Below are 9,016 nucleotides of genomic sequence, written 5' to 3'. Positions count from 1 at the left end.
GAATGAGATTCTTGCCAGGTAGAGTAATCTTGGTTGTAGGTTCTTCCCTTTCATCACTTTAAATATATTGTGCCACTCCCTTCTAGCTTGTAGAGTTTCTGCTGAGAAATCAGCTGTTACCCTTATGGGAATTCACTTTTATATTATTTGTCATTTTTCCCTTGCTGCTTTCAATATTTTTTCTGTGTCTTTAATTTTCTTTAATTTGATTACTTTGTGTCTCAGCATGTTTCTTCTTGGGTTTATCCTGCTTGGACTCTCTGCACTTCCTGGAGTTGGGTGGCTATTTCCTTTCCCATGTTTGGGAAGTTTTCAACTATAATCTCTACAAATATTTTCTCAGGTCCTTTCTCTCTCTCTTCTCCTTCTGGGACCCCTATAATGCAAATGTTGGTGTGTTTAATATTGTCCCAGTGATCTCTGAGGCTGTCTTCATTTCTTTTCATTATTTTTTCTTTATTCTGTACTGTGGAGGTGAATTCCACCATTCTGTCTTCCGGGTCACTATCCATTCTTCTGCCTCAGTTATTCTGCTATTGATTCCTTCTAGTGTATTTTTCATTTCAGTTATTGTATTGTTCATCTCTGTTTGTTTGTTCTTTAATTCTTGTAGGTGTTTTTTCTATAAGTCTTCTAGGTCTTTGTTAAACATTTCCTGCATCTTCTTCATCTTTGCCTCCATTCTTTGTCTGAGGTCCTTGATCATCCTCATTATAATTATTCTGAATTCTTTTTCTAGAAGGTTGCTTATCTCCACTTCATTTAGTTGTTTTTCTGGGGTTTTATCTTGTTCCTTCATCTGGTAAATAGTCCTCTGCCTTTTCATTTTGTCTGTCTTTCTGTGAATTTGTTTTTTGTTCCACAGGATGCAGGATTGTAGTTTTTCTTGCTTATGCCCTCTGGTGGATGAGACTATCTAAGAGGCTTGTGCAAGCTTTCTTATGGGAGGGACTGGGGGTGGGTAAAGCTGGGTGTTGCTCTGGTTGGCAGAGCTCAGTAAAACTTTAATCTGCTCGTTTGCTGATGGGTGAGACTGTGTTCCATCCTTCTTGGTTGTTTGGTCTGAGATGACCCTGCACTGGAGCTTACCCAATTCTTTGAAGGGGCTAATGGTAGACACTGGGAGAGCTCACACCAAGGAGTACTTCACAGAACTTCTGCTACTAGTGTGCTTGTCCCCACAGTGAGCCACAACCACCACCACCCCCGCCTCTGCAGGAGACCCTCCAACACTAGCAGTTAGTTCTGGTTCAGGCTCCTATGGGGTCACTGTTTCCATCTCCTGGGTCCTGATGTGCACACTACTTTGTGTGTGCCCTCCAAGAGTGGAGTCTCTATTTCCTCCAGTCCTGTCAAAGTCCTGCAATCAAATACCGCTAGCTTTCAAAGTCTGATTCTCTAGGAATTGCTCCTCCTGTTGCTGGACCCCCAGGTTGGGAAGCCTGACTTGTGGTTCAGAACCTTCACTCTAATCGGTGGACTTCTGAGGTATAAGTATTCTCCAGTTTGTAAGTCATCCACCCAGTGGTCATGGGATTTTATTTTATTGTGATTGCACTCCTCCTACCATTTAATTGAAGCTTTTCCTTTGTCTTTGGATATGGAGTATCTTTTCTGGTGAGTTCCAGTGTTTCCTTGTTGATGATTGCTCAGCAATTAGTTGTGATTGTAGTGCTCTTGCAAGAGGGAGTGAGCTCACGTCCTTCTACTCTGCCATCTTGAACCAATCTCCTCCATCCCAAGAGACTTTTCTAACCTAAGAAATTGACATCGACATCCTTGTTAGAAACCAACCTAACATTCAAACATGTGAACCCAGACATGAAAGTAATTAACCCTCATGGATCCATCATTGACCTCTTTGGAATAGATGTTGGGTGGATAAATCTTCCCCCTTCAATGCTGCAGGTAACCAGTTCTAAGAGGCATTCCATAAGGCTCTTCAAGAGGTCACAGGTAAGATCTAATGCTAGTCAACCTTTGCAGTGACCAATGCAGTAACTCATCTTGAGGTAGGAGATAGATGGGTCCCAGGCTGAACAGCTGCAGTTTGTCCCCTGTGGACAGAAACTCCAAGATAAAGAGAAGGAGGAGCTAAGCCCTGCCCAGATAAGAGACCACACATTTTTCATTCTCGAGGTCAAGGAGAGCTTTCCGACTACACATGCACAGAAAGGCTCCTTGGAGCTCAAAAAGGGAAGGGGTGCCACCCCATAGTAAGTGACATCAACTATCCATAGGCCCGTTTGTTGGAATCCGTCTTGACTAAGAGATGCACATGCATACATGAGAGGACCCTGAGACAAACCAAATACAGACTCAGAACCAGGCAAAGCAAGATGATTGGCCAAAGGAAACCCTGAAGAAATGGCCCATATAAATGATTCAAAGTACCGTGAGGGCACGACCCTCTCTCTCTTGAGTCCATCCATGTGTCTATCCACAGGTACCCTTTCTCCTTCTAATAAACACTTTACTTGTTTCACTTATTTCCCATCTCTATGTGGAATTTCATTTCTACACAGCTGATGGGCCAGGGCCTCGTCAGTGGCCACTGGTTCCTGGTGGTCTAGTAGCTAGGATTTAGCACTCTCACTGCCTTGGCCTGACTTCAGTCTCTGGCTGGGAACTGAAAACCTGCCTCAAGCTGCTGCAGGCCAAGGTCAGCCAAGATCAATACTTGTAATGTTCTTCTCTTATTCCCTGTCCCTCAATCCTGTTTTTTGTGATGACATTCCAAATATACTTCCTGTACTACAAACCTTTGTTTTTGGCCCCCCTTTTTTTTTTTTTGACCAAAACTATACCTGCCTTCAAATACTTTAGCAGATACCATATATTAAATATCTTTCAGAAAATTCATAGGACACATTTAGCATAATGGGAATTTTAAGAAGTCCAACAGTTAATAAATATGTTAATTTTTAATTTACTTTGTTTAAACTTGAATTTTCCTACCTTTTTTAAATCACAAAGCCTTCCTTTCCTTGACATAATATCTTTCGACATCCTAACACTAAAAACATGTTAATGACCAGGAAACTGACCATGTAGTTCTTTTATCATTCCATCATATTATTCACTGAGCCATGAGAAGTTTCCTTCACTATCTTAACTTTTATTATATTATTGAGAACCATGATTTTTGCTGTGGATTAAGCAAATCCACTCATATATCCTATATGTCTTTAAGGACATTATTTGAAGGCTTTCATAATTCTACCTTTAGTTGCAAACACCAGCTTCAAAACCTGGGAGAATGGGCTTCCCTGGTGGCACAGTGGTTGAGAGTCCGCCTGCCAATGCAGGGGACACGGGTTCGTGCCCCGGTCCGGGAGGATCCCACATGGCGCGGAGCGGCTGGGCCTGTGAGCCATGGCCGCTGAGCCGGCGCGTCCAGAGCCTGTGCTCCGCAACGGGAGAGCCCACAACAGTGAGAGGCCCACATACCGCAAAAAAAAAAAAAAAAAAAAAAACCTGGGAGAAGATGATAAGAATTAAAGTTAATTTAAAAAAAAAAAGAAAAAAAAGGAGATAGTTGAATGATTATTATATGTAAGGTCAATTGGACAAATTAAAAAAAGAAAAAAAAAAAGATCATTTCTTTCCCCAAGAAATCACAAATATTAAACAAACTGTCAAATTTATGTTCATTAGTATTAGATGTTAATAATCATGTTTCCTTTTCTCCAGACAGCTTAGCCTTTCATGCTCCTTTGGAATTATGTGATTTGCTTTGTCAATGAAATATGAGTATCACTGATATACCTTATTTTTCTCCATACTTGATAATTGTGGAGCACAAGTTGATATGAAGGAGTTATATGACTGAAACAGCCTACATCAAACAAACAAACAAAAAAGCTTTCGTTAAGTCATTAAAATCCTAACGCTAGTTATTGCAGCTTGACCTAGCCTATCTTGATCTATGGAATAATTTGAAAGTATGATAGAATAAATGCAACCAGATTTAACCTGAGGTAACTTCTAAATAAATTATTAATTCCTTCTCATGAAAATATTTTTCGAGTGTTAATTATGAGACAGGTCCTCTTGTGAGCACTGCAGCTTGATTGGAGATCAAAACAATGTTTCTGTTCTCATGCAGTTTATTCCTTAGAGGAACACAGACAATAAACTAATAAATAGACAACCACCAACAAGGTGGTTTTAAATTACTTTTGATTATTAAGAAAAATAGCAGCAGGGACTATAATGGAAATGCTGGGGGTCCAGAAGCAGGGAACTTCAGTTACTCCTGGAAGGCCTCCTGGAGAAGAAGGTGTGATCTGAATGATAAGAAGTGATATTCTCCTCTGAAAGAAACTACAACTCCTAGGAGAAATGGCTAATTCTAGGGCTGGAGCAAGGGAAATACAAGATGAGTTTGGAGCCTCATGTAGTACCTCAAAATAAGGAAGTGCTCAAAAAAATTTTAAAGGATGAAGACATTCAAAGAGTTACTGGAGACAGTCTGAAAGAGTTCCCAAGCTTAAAAAGATTGAGCAACAAATAAATAATGTAGTACTGGATTATAACTTAAGGTGTAAGTTACTTATTAAATCCATAATGGTGTAAAAAAATGATTGAATAAATAGAGAAGGGAAATATTTTCCTTACAGAAGAATTCTACATGATAGAGAGACAGTGTTATGGTCTGAATTGTGTCTCTCCATAATTTATATGTTGAAATCCTAGCTTTCAGCATCTCAGAATGTGACTGTATTTAGAAATAAGGCCTTAAAGTGGTGATTAATGTAGGGGAGGAAAAAAAAAATCTCTTCCTCTCTCCTCTTAAAACCAATGTCTGTGGCTAGCAAATCAAACTGATAAAAGATTAACAAAAGAAAAACAATGTTATCTATACAGATTCTCATGGGAGTATGCAAAGTAAAACATAACTCAAGGAGGCAGCCAGCTTATATAATATTTTAGTGTAAACAAGGGGAAATGGAATTTTGGGCTTTTGGGTTGAGAAGGCAAATTATGGGAGGGTGAGGGAAGGAAATCTATGGTAAATAAAGGTTGTCTTGAAATTTAGATTAGAGTCTCTTAGATGACATGAGGTGTCCCTGGACTAGCCCGTTTTCCTGGTATAGAGATATCTTTACAAATAGAAATTTTCCTTATAAATGTAAATTTATTTTATAAAGGAGACATTTATAATTTATTTTTAAGTAGTTGGGGAGAGGTAAATAACTTTTGCTGTGTCTGCCGGTGCTCAAATGGTTTTATCTCCACATAATTCATATGCCAAGGATGCATATTTTGGGGTGGGATATTCAAATACATTTCATTAAATTAAAATGAGACCTTTAGGGTGGCTCTTAATTCAATATGACTTTATTAAAAAATAAGAGTGAGATTAAGATACACAGAGAGAGATATCAGGGACACAGAGGAACAACCATGTAAAGAGGCAGCAAGAAGGTGTCTATCTGCAGGCCAAGGCGAGAGACAGTCTCAGGGGAAACCAACCCTGCCAGCACCAGCACCTTGACCTTGGAATTCCAGCCTCCAGAACTGTGAGAAAATACATTTCTGTTGTTTAAGCCACCCAGTCTGTGGTACTTTGTTAGGGCAACCCTAGAAAATGAACATATATATGTATATACATAATTTTATCTATATCAGTATCTATCTATCTATATCTAATCTAAAAAGAGACAGAGGGACAGAGAGAAACAGAGAAAGAAAAACAATTCACCTCCCGGAGGCAGAACTTAATCTTCCACCCTGAATGTGGGGGGAAATTAATAGCTTGGTGCCACAAAAGAGAATATCAAAAGGAAAAAAGAAATAATAACTTTACCATGGAGAAACCTGACAAACACTACCTTAACCAAGTGATCTAGTTTGACAGCACTGATAGTGTTGTGTTGCTGACACATATCTACTGATCGAGGTAATGAAAAGGATACTTCATCTCTATTCTTTCCCCAAACCCCCTAAATCCTGTCTAATAATGAGAAAAACATCAGACAAATACAGTGAAGGACAACATACCTGAACAGAACTCAAAACCACCAAGGTCATCAAAAGAAGAAAACCTATGAAATCATCATAGACCAGAGGAAGCTAAGGAGACATGGTGAATAAATGCAATGTGGTGTCCTCAATAGAATTCTGGAACAGAAAAGGGAAATTAATGGAAAAACTGGTGAAATCTAAGCACATTGAAAAGTTTAGTTTATAAAAATGTATCACTGTTGGTTTCTTAGTTGTGACAGTGTAACATGGTTACATACAAAGCTATATGCAATGACACAGTCTAGTCAAATTCTGACATCCTCCAGATAGAATCATAATTAATTATGGCTAGGTTTGAGCTGGTGATAATTTATAGAAAAATGTATTATTTGCTGATGACCAAATGATCAATATCTTTCTAGTTCAGATCTCTTTTCTGGAACAAGAATCTTGTATGAGAAAAGTAGGTATTTTGCTTCTATATTTACTGAAATACTCTACTGCAAAGAATTCTGTATTCAGGAACATCTGGTGCAAAAGGACATCTTGGTTCAAGATTTCTCAGCCTTCATCACATTTTGTTACTTTAATAAAATGAAGTATATTCCTTTGTCTTCCTCTCAATATTCTGCCTAATCCAAAAATGGCCCTCTAGCGCTTCACTGGCTGAATAGAAATACCATCATTTTATTCAGAATGAACATAGGCCAATGGTTGTACCTCTCATTACATATAATCTTTGGAATGACTGGTGAGAGCCTAAGAAGTAATATATCTTTATCATAACTAGTCTGAAGATACTTTTTCATGTCCTTGGTCCAATAATTCTAATAGATATATCACTATTTCCCACTCATTCAAACTCAAGCATGAATCTCATCTGAACCCCTTCTTATCCAATGACCCATACACTTGATTCTTCACTTCTAAATATTCCTTCTTGTATTTATTGAAATAAGTAATTTATTTTCTTATTCAGTTCCTCATTTCTCATTTTCCAATATGTTTTTATTGAAGTGATGTATGGATGTGTGCACGTGTATATGCTTGTCAAAAGGGTTAAATTTAAATAAATAAATGTTGGAGATCGTACGGAGATCGTACAGACTCTATGATCTAACATATTAATATAAAATTTGAAGCTTTCTCTGCCCCTGTGCTCAGAACAGTATGAACGTTCAGCTACTGTGACAAGATTCTAATTACCTGTTTGACATTCCCAATGTTTTAACACTGGGCTACTCTTTTTTTTTTTTTTTTTTTTTGCGGTACGCGGGCCTCTCACTGTTGTGGCCTCTCCCGTTGTGGAGCACAGGCTCTGAACACTCAGGCTCAGCGGCCATGGCTCACGGACCCAGCCGCTCCGCGGCATGTGGGATCTTCCCGGACCGGGGCACGAACGATGCCCTTTGCATCGGCAGGCGGACTCTCAACCACTGTGCCACCAGGGAAGCCCTAACACTGGGCTACTCTTGTAAGGCACTTCAACAAATAGAAGTATCTACACATACGGCTCAGAAATCCTACTTTTATAAATGGAAGAATAGAATTAATTTTCTTTCCTGCTCAAAAATTTACTCCTTCCATGAAATCTACACAGGTATCTTTTATTTAGTCCCTGGAGGATATCTATCACCTCTCCCTGCCCATCAAGGAATCTGAGATCACTGAGTTTTTCCTGAAAGTGTTCCTGAAGGAGGAGATTCTGAAGAGTATACCTGTGCAAAAGCAGATCTACACTGGCCAGCAGACCAGGTTCAAGGCATTTATCACCATTGGGAATTACAACAACATGTTATTCTGGGTGTTAAGTGCTCCAAAGAGGGAGCCATTGCAATTTATGGGGCCATTATTCCAGCCAAGGTCGCCATACTCTCTGTGCAACAAGATAGTGGGGGGACGAGATTGGCAAGCCCTGCACCGACCCTTGCAAAGTAACCCACTGCTGTGGCTCTGTGCTGGTATACCTCTTCCCCACCCACAGAGGAACTGGAATAGTCTCAGCCCCTGTGCCCAAGAAATTGCAGTTGATGGCTAGTATCAATGACTGCTACATCTCAGCCAGGGGCTGCAGTACCACCATGGATAACTTCACCAAATCCACCTTCCACGACATCTCCAAGACCTACAACTATCTCATCCCATCCTCTGGAAAGAGACTGTGTTCACTAAGCCTCCCTATCAGGAATTCACTGACCATCTTGTAAAGACCCACACCACAGTTTCCACATAGAGGACCTAGGCTCCAGCTGTGGCCACCTGTAATAAACTATATGGGAAAAGAATCTGAAAGAGAATGGATATATGTATATGTATAACTGAAACACTTTCCTGTACACCTGAAACTAATACAACATTATAAATCAACACTATTCCAATATAAAATAAAAATTAAAAAAAAATCATGCCATAAACAAAATATTAAAATGTAAAAATAAAACGAGTGTGGTCTTTTGCTCACTTTAGGCATTATATTTAAACAGGAGTATGATTCAAATTAACAAAAATCTAAGATAAATTGTCTATAAACAAAAACCAAAGAATGTTTGGCAAACTAGTAGGTTTAGGCTATTGGGGAGAGAAATTAAAAATTTAAATCGTAGTGAGCAGAACCTAATTTAATGTAAGACAATATTCAAAATTGGCTTTCTGGGCCCTTAGGGCTGTAACTCAAATTTGTTTTGGCATTTCCAACACTGTGTAACCATATTTTTCATATGTTTAGACAGTGAAACTTGGCAAATAATTGATAGTAGGTACGATTGATTTTAAGGAACCGTATGGCAACATACCAATAATTTTAGTCCCAATAAACAGAATTTAAATAAGAGATAATGGACTTTCTCCTCTGTGGATATTAATCCCTTTCAAATCAGTTAATTTTAGGGAAGTCTTTAATATCTTTGTTAATCTTCTGGACATTGTCTCCAGCATTTTCTATATGATAAGAATTTTGATGACAATATAAAACTCAGAAGCATTAGAAATCTTTTCACTATAAACTACTAATGTTGGCTTCCAAAATAACAGGAATTGTACTTTTCTA

General features: G+C 38.7%; 1 pseudogene across 1 annotated transcript; it reads left to right on the top strand.

Moving 5' to 3' along the window:
* The first annotated feature begins 1,821 nt into the window (after nt 1–1,821).
* On the top strand, nt 1,822–8,355 carry LOC307186404 (small ribosomal subunit protein uS5-like; annotated as a pseudogene). The gene is made up of 2 exons: nt 1,822–1,956; nt 7,586–8,355. The product of its transcript is annotated as a small ribosomal subunit protein uS5-like (transcript).
* The last annotated feature ends 661 nt before the right edge of the window (nt 8,356–9,016 follow it).

The sequence above is a fragment of the Stenella coeruleoalba genome, assembly GCF_951394435.1.
Source record: "Stenella coeruleoalba genome assembly, chromosome: 5".
NCBI lineage: Eukaryota > Metazoa > Chordata > Mammalia > Artiodactyla > Delphinidae > Stenella > Stenella coeruleoalba.
The sequence above is the reverse complement of the archived record's forward strand: the minus strand, read 5'-3'. Positions and strand labels throughout refer to the sequence as shown.